This window comes from Euprymna scolopes, chromosome 42 (assembly GCF_053919585.1).
Source record: "Euprymna scolopes isolate OS-2025 chromosome 42, ASM5391958v1, whole genome shotgun sequence".
In the NCBI taxonomy this organism is placed as follows: Eukaryota; Metazoa; Mollusca; class Cephalopoda; order Sepiida; family Sepiolidae; genus Euprymna; species Euprymna scolopes.
The window spans coordinates 23,512,460-23,534,039 of NC_136523.1; the positions used below are offsets into that span (position 1 = coordinate 23,512,460).

The following is a 21,580-nucleotide window of genomic DNA, read 5'->3' on the forward strand; positions in this document are numbered from 1 at the left end:
CTTTTCCCTGTTGTTTAACCGTGGCCTTGTTAATATATTAAGATCTTGCTTGCTGAGACCTCAGCAATGACGTCATTTGTCAGCTCACAGGACTTATTGACATATATAATGAAGGCCACGTTTAAACTAACATCAACGACGACGCTAACTTCTACTGGGGTTGCTTCTTTTTCCTCGTTTAGGCGTTTCATGTGTACGATGAAACTAACTATAGTTTAGTGTTTTCAATGTTGTGGTTATTATTATTATTTTATTATTATTATTTTACTAAAATTTGTATTAAGTGAAAAAAAAATAATAAAAAATGTCGTTTGCAAATAATACTGGAAAAGATAGAAATTCATGAGATCAAAGTTCGATTTTCAAGGCTTTGAAGTAAATAAATAAAAATATTTGGGGATAATAAATGTGCTAATTTAGAAATCAACTTAACTTTATAAAACTAAATTGTAGAAAAATCTTTACGTAACGAATATGTCACATTCCAAAAATCACGTCAAATAGTTTTATTTTTTATTAGAAAATCATTGAGTTTGTATTACCATATACATAGATTCGAAAAAGTTGTCATAAAAAAAAATATATTACAGCTCGAAAAACATAGTGTTTACCGATGTATTGGAAAATTTTAAATAGCGCCGCAGCGCAGAGCGCCACACTCTCTGCTGATACGGTAAGTTTTTGAAAATGAGTTAAAAATTAAGAACTATAGGAAATACTGTTAGAAACTCGCTCAATATATGTTACCGTGACATAGGCTGACATATATTCGGTGGGGTTTTAATAGTATTTTTTATATTAAGATTTATGTTCCTGAGAATCGCTGGTTGAACTTGAATAAAATAAAATACATATTATATACGTTTGGAGCCAAAAACAATGCATTATTACAAAATAAACAGACATTTATTTTGTTTGAAATTTAGGGTTTGTATTACTGTACACATAGATTCGAAAAAGTTGTCAAAAAACAAATATATAACAAATAAATGTTATCAAAGGCAAGATAAGTTACTTTTCTACCTAACTGGATATATTTTTTGTGTTTTTATTCAATGTAACATATTTATTCAGCTCGAAAAACATACAGTGTTTACCGATGTATTGGAAAATTCAAGATGGCGTCTCACATCCTCTTTAACACCGTAAGTTTGGGAAAAGGTGTTATAAATAAAAAACTATACAAAATACTATTAAAAACCCGCCGAATATATGTCAACCTATGTCACGGTAACATATATTGAGCGAGTTTTTAACAGTATTTTAATCGGTTTTTTATTTATAACACCTTTTTCCCAGACTTACCGTGTTAAGGAGAGAATCAGACGCCATCTTGAATTTTCCAATACATCGGTAAACACTGTATGGTTTTCGAGCTGAATAAACATGTTACATTGGATAAAAACACGAAAAATATATCCAGTTTGGTAGAAAAGTAACTTATCTTGCCTTTGATAACATTTATTTGTTATATATTTGTTTTTTGACAACTTTTTCGAATCTATGTGTACAGTAATACAAACCCGAAATTTATATTAAAATTCATAAATATATTTTGTAGCAAAACTTCATCTTCAGTATGTCTTTCTTTCTTTTTTTTTTTTTGCCATGTTGTTTATAGTTTTTATAGTTTTCTATTTTTAACTCATTTTCCCAAACTTACTGTGTTCAACAGAGAGTCCGACGCCATTTAAAATTTTCCAATACATCGATAAACACTGTTTTTCGAGCTTAATAAACATGTTACAATAAATAAAAATACTAAAAAAATATCCAGTTTGATTATTTAGTTAAGAAAAAGTTGACAAATCGATGTTTTTTTAATGTGCGTTTTTAAGCAAAAACAACAGTAATTGTCATATCGAAAATAGTAATATATCCCAAAATTACGAAAACTCATTGAGTAGAAAATTTATTTATAGTTGAAAGTAATTTTTACGGAAAATTGGGGAAAATTGCATTTTCCATAGATGTAACCACCTTGAAGATTGCAAATAGAAAGGAATACTTATCTTCCTTTCTGCCACTGTAATGACCGACGTTGTCAATGAATTTTTGGATATATTACTATTTTCGACATGACAATTAAGTGCGCAATATTGTTTTTGCTTAAAACGATATATATATATATATATATATATATATATATATATATATATACTAGCAAAAGTACCCGTCGTTGACTGGGTTAAAAAACAGCCTACAGAAAATGGACTCTGATTTATGAAAGTATGATAGGTTATGTAAAGGAAGGGTTGTAAATTTGGGTTGAAAGCAAAACAAAATATGATGAAAGTAAAAATAAAATAGATAAACCCCATAATTTATTATACCATACCTGTTCACACTGAAACACTTATCACAATATTCTGTGGATCTATATTAAAAACCTTGTTAAACTTTGTGACATATTTTCATTCTATGGAGGTCAGGTGCGAACGAACACCCCATAATTTTATTATACCATATTTCTTCAAACTGAAACATCATTATCAAAGTATACTTATGCAGATAGATATGAAAAGTCTTTATTAAAGTTTGTGCCTATTTCCATTCTATGGAGACCAGGCGCGAACGCAGACTCCACAATTTTATTATACCATCCCTATTTAAGTTAAAACATACTTATCAAAGTATTCTAATGTACGTCTATATCAAAAACACTTGTAAACGTTTTATTTTTATTTTATTTTTTATTTCCATACTTTGTGGACCAGGCGCGAACGCAGACCCCACAATTTTAATCAATCACCGTTCTGCCAGATCAAACATACCCATTCCTATGTCTCGATACATCTTCTATCATTATATGTAATCAGTTTTTTAAAATAGTCAACCATATAGGAGCCTATTCGTAACCACACACACACACACACACACACAGAGCTTTATATTATATATTCGAAACTCCGCGTATTAAGGACTATCCACTTATCTTGTGCTTCCTTTTTAAAATTAAATATGTTTTTAACTCTTTTTCAAGATGTTTTTTTAACATGTTTTATTTATCATTTGTTCATATATATATATATATATATATATATATATATATATATATATATATATATATATATATATATTTATATATATATAAAACCGATCTGTCGACTTTTATCTTAACAACACACACAAAAAAGAACCTAGTTGATTATTTTACATAATTTTTGGAATATGACATTTTCGTTCTGTGACGGGTACGTTATATAATAATTTTGTTAAAAAAAAATTTTTTTTTCTGTATTTTTGTTTTTAAAAATAGGTTTCATACTAAATAAGCACCCAACAAATATTTAAGCTGAACAATCGATTCAATGTGTGTGGGGGTGAAAAAAGGCGAAATATTGCAACGGATCCTATAGTACAATTGAACCTACACACACACTCCGCGCGCACGCAATTTCACTTTTGTCTTTTTGACCTTTATTTGTTTTTATCTAGTTTTTGTTAGTTTTCATTTTTTTTCTTCCGGATGTTCGTGTTTTGTTCGTTTTATTGTAGGGGTGGAGTTTTTATGTTGACCCATGGGAGATGGCTACTCGAGGTAAGGATGCTTCTCGAAGAGTGTATAACAAAACAAAGGACAAGGGTTGCGCAATTACAAACCGCATCTTTTTTCATCATTTCTGATATTCTCATATTCTCCCCTCTCTTTTTTTCTTCTGCACCCTCTTTTTATTTCTTCTACACCCTCTCTTCTTCACCCTCTCTATCTCTCTCTCTTCTTCACCCTCTCTATCTCTCTCTCTTCTTCACCCTCTCTATCTCTCTCTCTTCTTCACCCTCTCTGTCTCTCTCTTCTTTACCCCCTCTCTGTCCCTCTCTTCTTTACCCCCTCTCTGTCCCTCTCTTCTTCACCCTCTCTATCTCTCTCTTCTTCACCCTCTCTGTCTCTCTCTTCTTCACCCTCTCTGTCTCTCTCTTCTTCACCCTCTCTATCTCTCTCTTCTTCACCCTCTCAATCTCTCTCTTCTTCACCCTCTCTATCTCTCTCTTCTTCACCCTCTCTATCTCTCTCTTCTTCACCCTCTCTATCTCTCTCTTCTTCACCATCTCTATCTCTCTCTTCTTCACCCTCTCTATCTCTCTCTCCTTCACCCTCTCTATCTCTCTCTTCTTCACCCTCTCTGTCTCTCTCTTCTTCACCCTCTCTGTCTCTCTCTTCTTCACCCTCTCTGTCTCTCTCTTCTTCGCCCTCTCTATCTCTCTCTTCTTCGCCCTCTCTATCTCTCTCTTCTTCGCCCTCTCTATCTCTCTCTTCTTCGCCCTCTCTATCTCACTTTCTTTTTAGCCCTCTCTATCTCACTTTCTTTTTCGCCCTCTCTATCTCAATTTTTTTTTTGCCCTCTCTATCTCACTTTCTTTTTCGCCCTCTCTATCTCACTTTCTTTTTCGCCCTCTCTATCTCACTTTCTTTTTCGCCCTCTCTATCTCACTTTCTTTTTCACCCCCTCTCTCTCTCACTTTCTTTTTCACCCCCTCTCTCTCTCACTTTCTTTTTCACCCCCTCTCTCTCTCACTTTCTTTTTCACCCCCTCTCTCTCACTTTCTTTTTCACCCTCTCTCTCTCTCTCTCTCTCTCTCTCTCTTTTTCACCCTCTCTCTCTCTCACTTTCTTTTTCACCCTCTCTCTCTCTCTCTCTCTCTCACACTTTCTTCTTCACCTTCTCTCTTTTTCACTTTCTTCTTCGCCCCTCTCTTTTACCCCTCTGTCTCTTTCTGTCTCTTCTCCCCCTTTCTTTCTTCTCCCCCTCTCTCAGCATGTTACTCAAAATTTAATGTAACGTTTACATGTAAAGTTTGTCGCAAGGAAGCAACCAACAAGAGAGAATGCAACTTTATTTTTTCTAGTAAAACAGACATTTGTTTACAGGTACTTTACAAAATAAGACTTTGTCTCTTGTTTAAAAAAGTCTTCTCGTACTCTAATGTGCTTAACAAGTCTCTGCCGTGTCAAGCACGTGGTATTCTTTGTCCGACCATATTTAGGATGCGTATTTTCCTGTCATACTTGGCCCATGTGTGTAACACGTTTATCTCTCTTTCCTCTTTAACATCAAAAGTCTACGGTTTCTTTTTTGTTATATATTTTTTTCTTTCTCGCCATGATGTCTCAGTATTTGCATACGCACGTCCAAGCTCTGCTAGAGTGTGAATAATATTATCAACGTCTTTTCCCTTCAAAGTGTTAAGAATTAAAAACAAAAAAAAAGGAAATAAGTTTATCATTAGAACAATTGTATAGAAAGTTGTTCAACAAGGCACGTAAAAGAAAGCTGAAATAGATTGTTACTCAAGGTGTAGTAGTGAACAGGAACGAACTGAAAGCCATTCTTAACCTGGAGATGTTTTTTATGGGGGGGGTATTTTTCACGTTCGTTTTTCTGTTTCGCGTTTTCTTTTTTTGTTTTTCCCATTTTTACATTTAACATCGTTCGTTTGCCTTACGTTAGTTTTTTTTTTTTACTTCGCTTATTCTTATGTTTTGATTAACACCCCCCCCCCCCCGCCCGAGCACACACCTCCAAACACCCGAGTAACGCCGGGTACCCCCCCCCGTTAGTTTATACATATAAAAGCGAAAATGTGTGTGTGTATGTATGTGTGTTTATATGTCTTGCAAAAACTTTCGACAGAGGCGACGGATTTTCACGAGATAGGTATCATTTTCAAGCTCGAACCTTCGGCCGACAAATATCGAAAAATTGACCAAAAACATTCATTCCTTCACCCTCAACCAGACCCTTTTCTAACATGAGGAGTGACAAAAAAATTGTATCTTCATGACAAGATGGCTTCTACACATGCGTCAATATGCACGAAAAACTTGAATTTGTTTAAATATTATAAAACCCGACCTAGATTCGTCCACGTGTTCATAGCGCAATGGATTGATTGACAGCGTCATTATCTTAAGATTGCAGGTTCAATCCCAGTTATCAGATATTTTTTTTTCCATTTTTAAACTTTTAATATTGAAACAAGGCTATTTATACCATTTTTTTTTTTTCGCTTTTCGCTGTGTTTTTTTGTTTTTGTTTTTCAGACCACGTTCCTTTTTTTTTCCCTTTTCCTTTTTTTCCTTTTTTTTCCCTTTTTTTTGCTTTTTGTTTATCCGATTTTTTTTAAAGAAGTTTTATGTCGGTTCGCTGTTTTTTTTTGTTTTGTTTTTTCCAATTTTTTTAAAAGTTTAAACAAGGTTATTACTTCGCTTATTCTTTCCCGCCCCTCCACTCCCCCTACACCTCCAAACACCCGGGCAACGCCGGGTACCCCCGCTAGTCTATGATATAAATCTCACCTGTCTGTTTAAATGTATGTATGTTTGTATGTCTGCCTAAAAATTTTGACAGAGGTGACTGATTTTCACAAGATCAGTATTGTTTTGAAGCTCGACCCTTCAGACGGCAAATATCGAAAAATTGTCCAAAAACATTAATTCCTTCACCCTCAACTGGCCACTTTTCTACGTGGAGATGTCGCTTTTTTTACCAATATTTTTGAAAGTCATCCCTTCTTTTCGATTGATTGGCCTTAATTTAAACCTTTGTTACTTTAAAAAAAAATTTTTTTTATACGGTGATCACCACTTATCAAGGCCCAGAAGCCACTCAGGGATAAGAGTTATTGCATGTACAGTACGTTAGTGTGGGGATTTAATAAGTGTCTACTTAAGGGGGGCGGTTCATCAAGAATTTGTTTACATTGGACTTGAAGACATCCAAGTTGTAGTCAGGTGGGAAGCAGGCAGACGGAACAGAGTTCCGCAGGTGCGTAGTTCTAAGAAAGAAGCTTTGTTCATGGAATCTACGTTTTGATTTAGGCACAGATAAAGAGTGGGGAAAATTTTTGACAGTGGTTTCAGCTAGACGGGTGTTTTTTGGCGAGGGGGAGACTAGAGATTGGAGCTCAGACGAGCACGTGCCATGGAAATAACGATAAAACTAAGACAGGCTCGCAACGTCTCTTCTGTGGGAGAGAGGTTGCAGGGAAGAGAAAAGGGCATCTTTCACTAAGCCACGAAGTCTATTTTGTCCTCTGTCAAGTCAGGATAGGCTGTTTTTAGCAGCTCCTGCCCAGATATGGCAGCAGTATTCCATCCTTCGGCGTACTTGGCTTTTATATAGATAGAGAATTGCATCAGTAGTGAGATATCTTCTTGAGCAGTAGAAGGATCCCACCATCTTTCCAGCGACCTTGGCAACAGACGATGTATGTGTTCCATTTCAGATCAGGAGTAAAGGTCAAGCTCAGAATCTTGTCAAAACATGGGGCTTCTCCTAATGAACCGCCCCCCTAATTAAACACTTCATAAAATCTCCTCACTAACGTGATGTACTTGCAATAACCCTTATCCCTGAGTGGCTTTCGGGCCTTGATAAGTGGTGATCACTGTGTAAAAAAAAAAAAAAAAAAAAAATTGATGCCAGATGGGTATCAGAGCGTTGATGATGTAAAGATAGGAACTTGGTTTTATATGCATTAAAGGTAATCAGCCACGTTTTCCCCCACTGAACCACTCGCTCGAGATCAGAGGAGAAAGAATCAGAGAGAACTTCTGATTTGGAGATGTGTGCAACAACAAAGACATTTTTTTTTTTTCTCCTTTGCTGTACGGGTTCGAACCTGCCTGCCTACTACCACTTTTTTTTTTTTTTTTTGCTCACCACACACTTCCAAACACCCCGCTAGTCTTTTTTAATACTTAATTGTGCATTGACACGATACTATAAAAACATGGAATGGACAGACAAAGAAAAATATATGTAACAATCACTATACTCACAGATAACATGTGAATTGTCTGTGTGCTCAGTTTGAATAGATGACGTCATCCTTTTCTTAACTTCATCATGTATGACGTCATAATCGACTTTGAAATAGATTAGGAATGATCTTTGATTCTGATTAGCCATAATTATTTTGGTAGAACGTTGCAGCATATTGGCAAGAACAATAAAATGTAATTCAATTCAATTCCTTCAAGAAAATATTTTGTCTGGGTTAGTCTTACAACAAGGGGGCATAACTCTGTAAGTTGTATTTGTTTGAGATAAAAAAAAATATTTTTGCAAAAAAAAATAAAGTAGAACAAATTTTAAGTAAAAAATATTACTGAGACAAAGTTAGAGTTGAAACAAAAGATGAAAGATTGTCACTTTCATTGCGTTATGATAGAAACACTCGTCTACCTACCACAATCATCAACAACTTCTTTCACCCTCTATCAGTGCCTAAAACTAAACAAAAATTCCATGAGCAGAATTTTTTTCTTAGAACTATCTGTCTGTGAACACAATACCATGTGTCTGCTTCCTGACAGACTATAACATGGTCATTTTCAAAATCTAATGTTTAATAAATCCCTGTGGAGCCGTCCTCTTAAATAATCTAACCCTATCCAAATTCCACCATGACTGGTCATGTTTCATCATCTACCTAACACTTAACCCTTATCTTCGAGTGGCTTCTAGGTCTTGATAAACAGTGATTCCTCTCCCACCCCCGCCCCTCCCCCAATTTTAAGTAAAAAATATCACCGAGCAACACCGGATAGGGACGAAATTAATGGAGAGAAGATTGGAGGTCGTCACTTTCATTACGTAATATAGATACAAATACTCGTCTTTCTACGACAACTTTCTTCACTCTCCATCTGTGCCTCAAACTAAATGAAAATCCCATGAGCAGAGTTTCTTTCTGTGGAACACAATACCGTGTGACTGCTTCATGGCTGACTATAACGTAGTCATTTTAGACCCTAATGTGAATAAGTTCTTGTTGAGCCGTCTTCTTAAATAATTTAGTCCTATCTAAGTTCCACCGTAACTGATCTTGTTGTCTCATCATCTACCTAACACTTAACCCTTATCCTCTAGGCCTTGATAAGTGGTGACCCTCAAATTTAAAAAGAAAAAAAAATCACTGACCAACTGGGCAGCAACATCTGGGCAGGTGCTGCTAAAAACAGCCTATCCTACATTGGCAAACCCTAACCCTAACCCTAACCCTAACATTGGCAAAATACAAAATAGACTTTGTGACTTAGTGGGGGGGATGCCTTTTTCTCTTCCCTGCAACCTCTCTCCCGCATAAGAGACGTTGCGAGCCTGTCTTTGTTTTATCGTTATTTCCATGGCAAGTGCTCGTCTAACCTCCAATCTCTGGTCCCCCCCCCTCGTCAATCTTTCACGATAAACACCCGTCTAGCTGAAAGCACTGTCATTAATTTTCCCCACTCTTTATCTAAATTAAAACGTAGATTTCCATGAACAAAGCCTCTTTCTTAGAAGTGCGTGCCTGTGGAACTCTCTTCCGTTTGCCTGTTTCCCACCTGACTACAACTTGGATGTCTTCAAGTCCAACATAAACAAATTCCTGATGAACCACCCCCCTTAAGACACTTTATCAAATTTCCAATACTAACGGTTAGTACGATACTATCCTATTGATTATTGTACACGTAATAACCCTTATCCCCGAGTGGCTTCCAGATCTTGATAAGTGGTGACCTCGATGTAAAAAAAAAAAAAAACACCAGGTAGATAGAAAATTAGAGTTCAGACATAAAAAGGGAGGTCGTGACTTTCATTGCGTCATATAGATAAGAACAAAAGCGTTTTAAATCAAGAACTTTGAAATTAAACCTTGCTGCTACGGTGGCCTATTTTTTATTTATTTATTTATTTTTTTTTGTAATCATTTGGCCGACCTTGATGTCGTAATTGCTTTGATTAAAATCAGAAAGATAAAGATCAGTTTCTGAAATTTTTGTATTATTTGGATTCTTCAGGCTACTGTTGTCTTCTTGAATTTTATTTTTCACAACCTTTCAGCCGATGTAACCACCAACCTTCTTAGGCGTACAGGGTGGAATGATAAATAAAACAACAGTGCAGCTTTTATTTTAAAACTTTTATTGAAAAAGTCACTTCAGGTAACTTGATTATGTAGTAGAGCTGACATCTATACAATGTAGCCGCCTTCAGCCTCAATCACTCTTCTTTTTTTTTACATAGGCATCACCACTTATCAAGACCAAAGGTCACTCGAGGATAAGGGTTAAAGAGTGTATAGTAGAAATTGGACAATATAGTAATCGTTAGTAATGGAAATTCGGTAAATTTGTTAACTTATATGGAACGGCTCATCAAGAACTTGTTTACGTTGGACTTGAAGACAACCATATTGTAGTCAGCTGGAAAGCAGGAAAATGGAAGACATAGGCATGCAGTTCTAAGAAAGAAGCTTTGTTCATGGAATCTACGTTTAGGTTTAGGCACAGATAAAGAGTGGGGGAAATTGTTGATAGTGTTTTCTGCTAGACGGGTGTTTCTTGTGAAAGTTTGGCGAAGGGGGGACCATAGATTGGAGTTCAGTTGAGCATGCCATGAAAATAACGATAAAGCAGAGACAAACTCGCTGCATCTCTTCTGTGAGAAAGAGGTTGTAGGGAAGAGAAAAGGACATCCCCTACGAGGCTACAAAGTCTATTTTGAACTCTGTCAAGGCAGGATAAGTCCTTTCTAGCAGCTCTTGCCCAGATGTGGAAACAGTACTCCATCCTTGGACGTACCTGGCTCTTATATAGATAGAGAATAGCATCAGCAGTGAGATATCTACTGGATCGATAGAAGGATCCCACCATTTTTCCAGCGGGCTTGGAAACGGATTTAATGTATGTGTTCCATTTAAGATCAGGAGTAAAGGTCAAGCCCAGAAGCTTGTCAAAACATGAGGCCTCCCGAAGACAAGAGCCATTCATTTCAATTGATGCCAGACGGGGATCAGAGCATTGATGATGTAAAGATAAAAGCTTGGTTTTATATGCATTACAAGTAACAAGCCACCTATATGTGCTTCCGGGTTGCTTTAGCTCACACTACTGCATTTATATTTACTCTCTATCGCCCCCACAACAGCGGAGTTACTATCTTTCAAAGCATATCTGAGCAAATTGACCAAGTCCTATCTGCTTATCCTTCAGCTAACATTCACGTATGTGGTGACTTCAATGTTCACAACGTCGAATGGTTGACCCACTCAAACAAGACCGATGATGAGGGGAGGTTCTGTCATGATTTCTCCATTGCCTATGACCTCACTCAGATTGTTCAGGAACCCACCCGTGTGCCCGACAATGACGGCCAGTATGCGAGCCTACTAGACCTTTTTCTCACAACTTGCCCTGAACTATGTTCAGTTTCTGTTCTGTCGCCTCTTGGATCTTCCGACCACTCTGTTGTATCAATTAAGATAAAAATGAAATGTAATAAGTCCCCAGACGTACCTCTCCATCGTACAGTATATCGATACACTAAGGCTGACTGAGATAGCTTCCGTACATTTATATCTGATCTACCTCTGCATTCCATGTTTAAAAAGGATGTGTCCTCTATAGTATTAGACCTGACTGAATGGTTAATTGTAGGTATTGACCATTTCATACCCTCTAAAAAGGTTCAGCAAAAACCTAACAGCCAGCCATGGTTCTCTCCAGAATGTGCTGGTGCCATTGCGCACAGAAATCAATTTTTCCACTGCTTCAAACGTAATAGATGTATGGAAACTAAAGCTGTTTTCAGGACTGCCAGCAACCATTGTAAGAAAGTAATAAGGAATGCAAGAGAGTTGTATGCTCAATCTGTTAAGTCCAAAGTAGCTGAGCATCGGCTTGGTTCCCACCAGTTTTGGCAAATAGCAAACAGAATCCTGAACAGAAGCGTGCGCTCCATCCCAACTATTATCAATGGACCTGAGGTAATCTCGTCAGCATCAGACAAAGCCAAACTCTTTGTCAAGAACTTTGCAGTTAATTCTACCCTTTGCGACCAAGGCCGCCAACCCCCAATATTTCCTCCTGTATCAGAAAACACGCTATGTGATATACGTATATCTGTACGTGATGTTGCCAAGCTAATCAAAAACCTTGATTCCAGTAAAGCAACTGGCCCTGACGGTATTCCAATTATAGTACTAAAAAAACTTCAACCTGAACTAGCGCTATACTTACAAAACTGTTTAAACGTTGTCTTAAGGAGAATAGTTTCCCATCTCCCTGGAAAATCTCATCAGTATGCCCTGTATTTAAGAATTCAGGTGATCACTCATCCACCTCTCAGTACAGGCCAATAAGTCTCCTGTGCGTCATGAGTAAGTTGCTAGAATCTGTGTTAAATACAGAAGTAATCAACCATCTCAACAAAAATAACCTTCTTAGTGACACTCAATATGGTTTCCGTTCTGCTAGATCTACAGCAGATGTCCTTACAGTTATATCGCATAGGATTAGCAAATCTCTCGGCGGTGGCAATCTTTCTAGGGCAATTGCTCTTGACATATCTAAAGCCTTTGATAGGGTATGGCATAAAGGTTTACTTCATAAGATCGCTAGTTATGGTATAGCTGGAAATGTCTTCTCAATTATTAAATCATTTCTTTCTGATAGGTTCATAAGAGTAGTAGTTGAGAGGCAAAAATCAGAAGCTCACAGTATTAATGTCGGTGCCCCTCAGGGGTCCATCCTGGGCCCAACTCTATTCCTGATCTACATTAATGATCTTCCAAATCACATCCTTACATCATTTGTAGACATTTATGCTGATGACACTACCATTTATGGTTGCACATCTAAGACAGTAAACGACCAAGTTCTCTCCAATTCTCTCTCCTCTGATCTTGAGCACGTAGTACAATGGGGAAAGGAGTGGCTGGTTACTTTTAATGCATCTAAAACCAAGCTTCTCTCTTTACATCATCAACATTCTAATCCACATTTGGCATCAATTGAAATGAATGGCTCTCGTCTTCAGGAGGCCTCAAGTTTTGACAAGCTTCTTGGCTTGACCATTACTCCTGATCTTAAATGGAACACGTACATCAAATCTGTTGCCAAGGCCGTTGGAAAAATGGTGGGATCTTTCTATCGATCTGGTAGATATCTCACTGCTGATGCTATTCTCTATCTATATAAGAGCCAGGTACGTCCAAGTATGGAATACTGTTGCCACATCTGGGCAGGAGCTGCTAGAAAGGACTTGTCCTGCCTTGATAGAGTTCAAAATAGACTTCGTAGCCTCGTAGGAGATGTCCTTTTCTCCTCCTTGCAACCTCTATCTCACAGAAGAGATGTTGCGAGTTTGTCTCTGATGTATCGTTATTTTCATGGAAAGTGTTCGACTGAGCTTCAATCTATGGTCCCCCCTCGCCAAACTTTCACAAGAAACACTCGTCTAGCTGTAAACACTATCAATAATTTCCCCCACTCTTTATCTGTGCCTAAACCTAAACGTAGATTCCATGAACAAAGCTTCTTTCTTAGAACTGCACGCCTGTGGAATTATCTTCCGTTTTCCGGCTTTCCGGCTGACTACAATATGGTTGTGTTCAAGTCTAAAGTAAATAAGTTCTTGATGAGTCGTTCCATATAAGTTATCAAATTTACCAAATTTTCATTACTAATGATTACTATATTGTCCAATTTCTACTGTACACTCTTTAACCCTTATCCTTGAGTGGCCTCTGGGCCTTGATAATGTGGTGATGCCTATGTAAAAAAAAACCAAAAAAAAAAACCTCTTTCCCCATTGTACTACTTGCTCAAGATCAGAGGAGAGAGAATCGGAGAGAACTTGGTCGTTTACGGTCTTAGATGTGCTACTATAGATAGTAGTGTCTTGATACAGGCTCGTAACTGGGAGCATGGCTTTGGTGTTGTTGGAGGTCATGTTCGTGATGTTCTCAACATATGACCAAACGAAGTAGTCCAGCAGGTTCAGGTCGAAGAAGGAGTGGGGGGGGGCAGTGAAAGAAGGGTACAAAGCCGTAGCACTCTTTCTGAAGCCTAACTTGGGTCTCTTTGGATTTATGGGTCGGCGCCGAGTCCTGCTGCCACACCCAGGGTCTGCCAGCAGCCACCCTGGGTGTAGCAGCAGGACTAGCGCCGGCCCATAAGTCTTCAGCACATTCAGGTACACTTTTGTGTTAACTTTCAAGTTAGGTGAGGTGGCATGATATAGCCCTTACTTGAAACCACACCAAAGACCATAACCTTGGCCGGAAACTTTGTTGAGCTGTGTCCTGAAGCGTTGAATTATCTGGATTTGCATTTTGAGGGTGCTGGCAATGGTCCTGTTGTCATAACTTGGATCAGTAGAGAGCATGAGTTGTACAGTGGCGCATCTCTGATCTCGCTCGTTAAATATTGTGTCACTTTCAAACATGATAGAAGGCTCCTATCGCTCTTGGGATTTGTACACAACTAGTATATGGTCTGCAAATAAATAAAGAAAATAAAGCAAACCGCTTTTCATCAAACAAAATGGAATTATGTTTTTAGGGCGAACTTAAAATGGTACAAACTCTTCTATTAGACAGTATTTATTTTATCAGTCTTGAAACGAGTATTCTTCCTGTCCGTATAAAGAGAAAGAGAGAAAGGAGACGAGTAGAAGATATATATATATATATATATATATATATATATATATGAGAGAGAGAGAGAGAGAGAGAGTGTGTTTGCATGTATTAGAGTTCCTGTGAAATTCATACCCCATTTAAGGCATGAACGCCGAGCTATGTGTGAAAAAAAATAATGGCAATGGTCCATTGGATTGGTAGAGAGCATGAGTTGTACAGCGGCACATCTCCGATCTTGCTCGTTGAACATTGTGTCATTTTCTGACATGATAGAAGGCTCCTATCACTGTTGGAATTTGTACACCACTGACCAACTAGTAGATGATGTGCAACAAGAAAAGAAAACGGGTTTTCATCAAACGGAAATGGAATCATGTTGTCTTTTCTATGGCGACAATTATATCGTTTCACCCTGCTTTTTGTTGAACCTGCAAAGAACGGAACGGTGATCAATAATGGAAAAAATCTGATGAAAGAAGTAACAGTCCGATTTTGACTGAAGTAAACGCTTGCACAACTTAACATCACAAATGAATTTGAGAAGTTTTATTAACACAAGCAGAAAGGCACGGCATACAAAATCAACAGTAAGTTCTTTGATATGACAAGCGTGTGTTCGAAATGAATGGTTCTGTTTAGAACACAATTGGACCATGATACTTGACTTTTGTATTTTAAACCTGAATTCAAGCCACAATATAAAAATAATTTTATAAAATCAACATTAGATTCTCTACAGTGCAATGGAAACTACAATGCATTGTGGACTAAATCACTGTGGGGAAGCATGTGAAACTTCATCCAGATGCATTGTGGTGGGTCCCTAACTAGAGATAGGAACTCCGAATCTCCTAACTGCATTCTCAGCAATTACTGCCTTCCATAGTTGTTGTCATCTCACCACATTTTTGGCCAAGTAAGCCTTTGGCCGGCTTTGGGTAGGATTGAAACCGCTATCTTCAGACAATGCTCACCTGGAACTATAGAGATTCAACATCTATACACTGTGCCATGTGCCCCCAAAGGCGATCAAGGCTGGATTTTTTGGTTACCACCTGACAAAGACCAGAGGAATAATTGGCCGAAAAGTCATGAAACAACAACTAAAAAAGATGAGGATAATAGTCCGCAATGAGTAAATTATGAAATCGACCAGCACCAGAATCAACCAGAATGTTATTGATAGTTAAAAGTAATTTTTATGGAAATTTGAGTAAACGAATATTATTGTTATGACGTAATATATATATATATATATTTTTTTTTTTTTGCTGAAATCATTATATCAGTTGTTCTACTTGACGAATTTTCATACTTCTTGGATATATTACTATTTTCGACATGGCAATTAAGTACGTAATATTGAAACGACATATTTAAAAAAAAAAATCGATCTGTTGACTCTATCTTAACTAACACCATTTATTTTTTTTTTTTGAATCGGGATTTTTTAAAGGACGATGTTGTGACCTATTTTCCATAAACCTTTAATTGACCTTGACCTCATTAATGACTTCTGATTTAAATCTCAAGACAATGATTACGACTAAGTAATTAAAAAATTTTGGCCTAGATTTGTTTACAGGTGTTAAAAAATAGGTTTGATCCAAAGTAATTTGTTTGTCATTGTTGTTTTGAATATTGCACGAAATATTTTTATTTTTTTATTTTTTTTATAATGGTGTCACCACTTATCAAGGCTCAATGGCCGCTCGAGGATAACAGTTAATGAATGTAGCTAATCGTAAATGGTGTAGATTGGGTAGAATTTGAATATTTAAGGGGACAACTCAAAAGAACTTGTTTACATTGGACTTGAAGGCTACCATATTGTAATCGTCCGGAAAGCAGGCCAGTGGAACAGTGTTCCATAGGCGGGCAGTTCTAGGACAAAAAAAAAAGCTTTGTTCATAGAATTTGCATTTAGATTTAAACACAGAGAATGGGGAAAATTATTGATAGTGGTTGTTGCTAGTCGAGTGTTTTTTTTTTTGTTTTTTTGTGTGAAAGATTGGCAAGAAGGAACCATAGATTTCAGCTCAGACGAACCCTTGCCATGAAAATAGCGATAGAAGTTATCCTCTTTCAACCTACTTCTGTGGGTTTACGATCCAGATATCCTTTCTGTATGAATAAAACAGTTGGTGTATGTATGTGTGTGTTTACCCTATGAAGTCCTAAACTTTTGGTCACATAACACTGAAATTAACAGCAAACAATAATCATACACGAGCTATCGGCAGATAAGAAAGAGTTAAAATGAAACAGTTTCAAGCTATGATTGAATTTGCGCATGCACAAAAGTAATAGAAATATATCGGCAAGTTGAAATGAACATTTTGCATTTCAACTTGCTGACATATTTCTGTACACATTATTCATCCATCCAAACAAAGATTTTACTCGTTATAAACCATCGTTGGTGTATTACTACTTCCTGTTAATTTCAACTTACCAACATTGAATGGAATGTGCTCTGATGAACTCGTTACACTTGTGCCCCCTTGTCGTACATATCCTCGACAAACCCGCTTAGCAATAAAATCTGACTCTTTCACTGTTGAGGTCCCTAAATGCCAAAAAGCCTTCTTCCCTCGAACAGTTAGACTTTGGAATCCCCTTCCTGCTACCTGCTTCCTGTACCTGTACTGATATGCAGAAGTTTAAATGTAACATAAATCAACATCTTGCAATTCTGAACTTTTGAAATGAGATCTGAGGCTTGATATATGCCCATCCCAATAACAAAAAACCTTTTCTTAGAGTTATCTCCCTTACATCGTGTTTAAAAAAAAAAAAAAAAAAATGCATGGGTATCGATCCCCTGTTTCGTAAAACACTTTTTTTGTTTTTTTTTGCAGTATAAATATGCCAAAAATCTGAGCCATAGAAAAACTTTAAAAAATATCTGTGACCCTTGATGATTGAACCTTCTTTCTGATCTACGGACCCACCCTCAAACAAACGTTTCAAATTTTTGTAATGCAGAGCCAACCCTATTTTTTTGGTCCCCCGATTTATCAGTGGCGTCCGTGCTTCCGTTAGTCCAGACTATTGCCAGATAATCGTCCATTAGATTTCCCTGAAATTTTTCCACAAATTAAATAGATGTGTACAGTGAAAAAAAAAGTTTTTTTACAAAAATTCCTTTGCGCCCCTAGGGGCTCAAAAGAGGTCAAAAATGACACATTTTGCCCCATAACTTTTGATCCATCTTTTTTTTAAAAACTTGCCATTATGTGGAAGCCATTGTTCTTTAATATAAATCCAGTATGGATGACCCTTGCAAAATTCTGGTTCGCGTCCCCAAGGACTTTCAGTGCTAAAAACGCCTCTTTTTGTGGGTCTTTTTTCCTATTTCTCAACAAAAACTTGACATGTCTTACTATATAGTGGGTTTTCATGGTGTTCAACTCAAATATACACGTGTTAAGGCCTTAAACTGCACCCTTACCCATTTACATTGGGATACAGAATCCCCAGGATCTTAAGACGTCAAAAATTACCCAAAATGGCCAAAAATTACACTTTTTTTTCCCCCCATAACATTTGATCCATCCATTAGATTTTCCTGAAACTTGGCCAAAATGTGGAGGCCATTGTTCTTAATATATATTCAGTATGGGTGACCCTGACAAAATTCTGGTTTGCATCCCTCTAGGACTTTTAGGGCTAAAAAAAAATGCCCTTTGGAGCTCTTTTTTCATATTACTCAAAAACTTGATATTTATGTTTATATAGTAGTTTTCCATGGTGCTGAATTCAAATATATTGTCTTAAGGTGTGAAACTGCATCGTTTGTCCATTTTCACTGGGATTCGGCGTTCCAGGAGCTCAAAAGGGGTCACAAACGCCCCAAAATTGCAAAAAAAAAAAAACATGACACTTTTTCCCCATTCATTAGATTTTTCTGAAACTTGAAAATGTGAAGGCAATGTTGGCCCTTTATATTTCTCACACTCATTATTTCTTCATTATTTTTTGTGGCGTCATCTCACATGCAGCACAAGAAGGGGGGGGGCATGCATGCGCGTGCTGCTTGTTTCCTTAGTTGGAAAAGAAGCATGTTCTCAAGACCCGAAGAAGGCCGCAGGTTGCAGCTACCGAAACGTTGTGCTAATAACACTCAAGATGAGAATAATAATCCAATTAATCAACAAGCATTCACATCTTATGTAAAAAAATACAGAATTTGTATTTATTATTACAGTGCCAATTCTCTATTGATTATTATATTGTACCTAATATATAGTAATGATTTCAAAAGTTACAATAAAAAGAAGACTTGAGTGCCATCAGCTAGAATCGAAACCAAAACATTTGATGCTTCAGCCGCATTCCCTGTCGATGTAGCTATCGAGAGATAGGCAAGAAAAGTTTAATATTAAACGACTTGAAGAAATGAATTGAATTTGGGCATGCGCAGAAAGAAATAAGAATGTCGGTAAGTTGAAATGAATATTTTTTTTGTATTTCAACTTGCCGATATATGGCTGTATGCATTATTCATCCATCCAAACAAAGATTTTATTTGTTATAAACTATTTTTGCTTTATAATTACCATTTCCTGTTAATTTTAGTGTTATATGACCAGTAGTTTAAGAGTTTATCGGTTAAATATTTACACACACACACACACACACACACACATATATATATATATATATATATATATATATATATGTGAGAGAGAGAGAGACTGAAATTAGAGAGAAGAGGAGACACATTATTTGGATTCTTTATCGGTTAAATATTTACACACACACGCACATATATATAAGACAGATAGAGACTGAAATGAGATAGAGAGAAGAGGAGACACATTATTTGGATTCTTTATCGGTTAAATATTTACACACGCATGTACATCTACTGTTTTATTGTTCAATAAAAAATGTTTACAGAAATAAACATTTTGATTCATTTAGATTCCTAACAAAGCAATTTTGTCTAGTTTTTAAAGTCAAACCCAAATAGCATTTAAGCTGACAAATAATCAATTCTAATTAGACAATTTTCATTCGTTATTGTTGTACTACGCACGCACGCATGCATAAAAAGAAAAAAAAAATAACCACATACACACACACACACACATAAAAAGAAAAAAAAATAACCACATACACACACATATATATATAGAGAGAGAGAGATAGAAAAAAAGAGAGAGACAAACAGAGAAAAGGAGATGCGTATTTCGATTCTTTGGACTACTACTCTCATCCTGAGTATCATTTTCACAATGTTTCAGTCGATGTAACTTCCGACCTTCTTCATTTGTACCTATTTACTATGCCTCCCCACGGGACAGAGTTAGACACCAGGGTCGTTTTTTAACGTGGAGAAAAGGTACAAAAATAAAAAATTGTCTCAGTCGTGAAGGACTGCTCCTCCACCGAAAGAGAACAAGAAATGGAAGTGCAGCATCTGAAGAACAGATACTACACTTTGATCTTGGCCAAAAGGCCGACTTGTCGAACTCTGGAATCTGCACAGAATTCCATTTGAAACTCCGTACACATTCCAGAGTTCGATAAGATACACCTGAAGAAGGTTGGAGTTTACATCGGGCGAAACGGTGTTAGAATGACACTAAAGCTAACTGAATTATCCAAATCATACCAATAAATCGAGTATCATCAATAATATCAGTAAAACAATTTTGTTGAGATTTTTTTAAAGTCACACCTAGATAGCATTTAAGCTGACAAATGAAAACTTCCGATTAGACACTTTTCATTTTCTATTGTTTTACCATGGTATTGACAAAGATTTTACTCGTTATAAACCATCCTTGGGGTATGATTGCTATTTCCTGTTAATTTCAGTGTTATGTGACTAGCAGAAGGCACCAGGTCGTAAAATACGCTTAAATGTATTTTAATTCATGCAGATTTCGTATTTATTATTACAGTGGTTTAAGAGTTTGGTGGGTAAATATTCTCTCTCTCTCTCTCTCTCTCTCTCTCTCTCTCACCCCCTACTGTTTTATTTAAAGATTTCCTATTTGTTTTTTGTTTTTTTCTTTCATCAAGATATGTGCTCCAATAAACATTTTTTTTTTAAATAATGGGAATCGTTTGAGACAAGGCATGAAGCTATTTAATATAAGGAGCTAACAGAAACTATGAACTTGATGGACTTGTACCTTCCCAACTCGAAAAACAAAAAAAGATCCCACTCTTCTATCATAGGAGTCCCTAGATAGCAAAAAAAAAAAAATTTCAAATAACTTTTTTCCTCAGATCGCTTGCCTTTGGAGTTCTCTCCCCATTCTGTGCCCCCTGTTTCTCTAACTGTATCAACATGCCCCTTAATAACCCAACCCAACTAGTAGCAAAACCATTCTTTTTCATTATTGCTTACCCCGACTTTAGTGGCACGATCACGTTGACGCACCAGTTCCCGTTAGATTACCAAAGTTAAGAAATATTGAGCCTGGTCAGTATTAAAGTGGGTGACCATTTGGGTATTTCAGGTGCTGTATGTGCTCTACACTTATCTCAGCATTGTTTCCAGTCAGTCTTGGGTCTCCTTGCTGCTGGAATCAAGCTGTACCGATTCAGGAGAGGTATGGTTGGATATTGCGCAACCCTTGCTTCAAAATTACATGCACAGCTATCCTTACACAGGTGTCCATTGTCCTTTGAGACAGAACAGAGGCATAGGCATGCAGAAATTTAAATTTAATGTGAACAAACATCTTGCTACACAACTCCGCACTTAGGATGTGGTCCTGGATATGACCTTAAACTATATCTGATGATGAGGCCCCAGCTTGTGGGCTTTGGGGAGTGTGGAGCCACCCTTTAATTGCTATTGCTCCCAGGTCCACTCTGAGACCGAGTGGTAGTATCTTGTTAGGGTACCAACTATAGGTTAAATAGAAACCGACTTGAGAAAAAACAGATATATTCTATTAAAAATTTTTTCTTCAAAATAACTGGATTTGGCATTAAATAACTTGAAAAGGGTTGATATGCCGTAAAACAAAACCAACCAACTTAGGATGCACCCAATAAATCTAGCCCCTCTGATCACAGTAACCTCTTACGCCTCGCTGGCAATATCCTCATTTCACTAATTAATCTTTTTTCAAATTATTTTGTGCATTTCCAACTATTGTAATTATTTGTATTCTTTGGACTACCGTTAGAGAATGGA

The 21,580-nt window shown here is 36.9% G+C and overlaps 1 protein-coding gene across 3 annotated transcripts in view; it reads left to right on the forward strand.

Moving 5' to 3' along the window:
- Window positions 1–21,580, forward strand: part of LOC145266965 (solute carrier family 25 member 44-like) — a 70,243-nt gene that overhangs the window by 11,893 nt on the left and 36,770 nt on the right. The window contains exon 1 of one of the 3 annotated variants that reach the window (XM_080122803.1): window positions 3,420–3,541. The exons of the other annotated variants lie outside the window; for them this stretch is intronic. The gene's annotated coding sequence lies outside the window, so the exon portion shown is untranslated. Of the gene's footprint in view, window positions 1–3,419; window positions 3,542–21,580 lie in introns of those variants that run through there. 3 annotated transcript variants of the gene reach the window in all.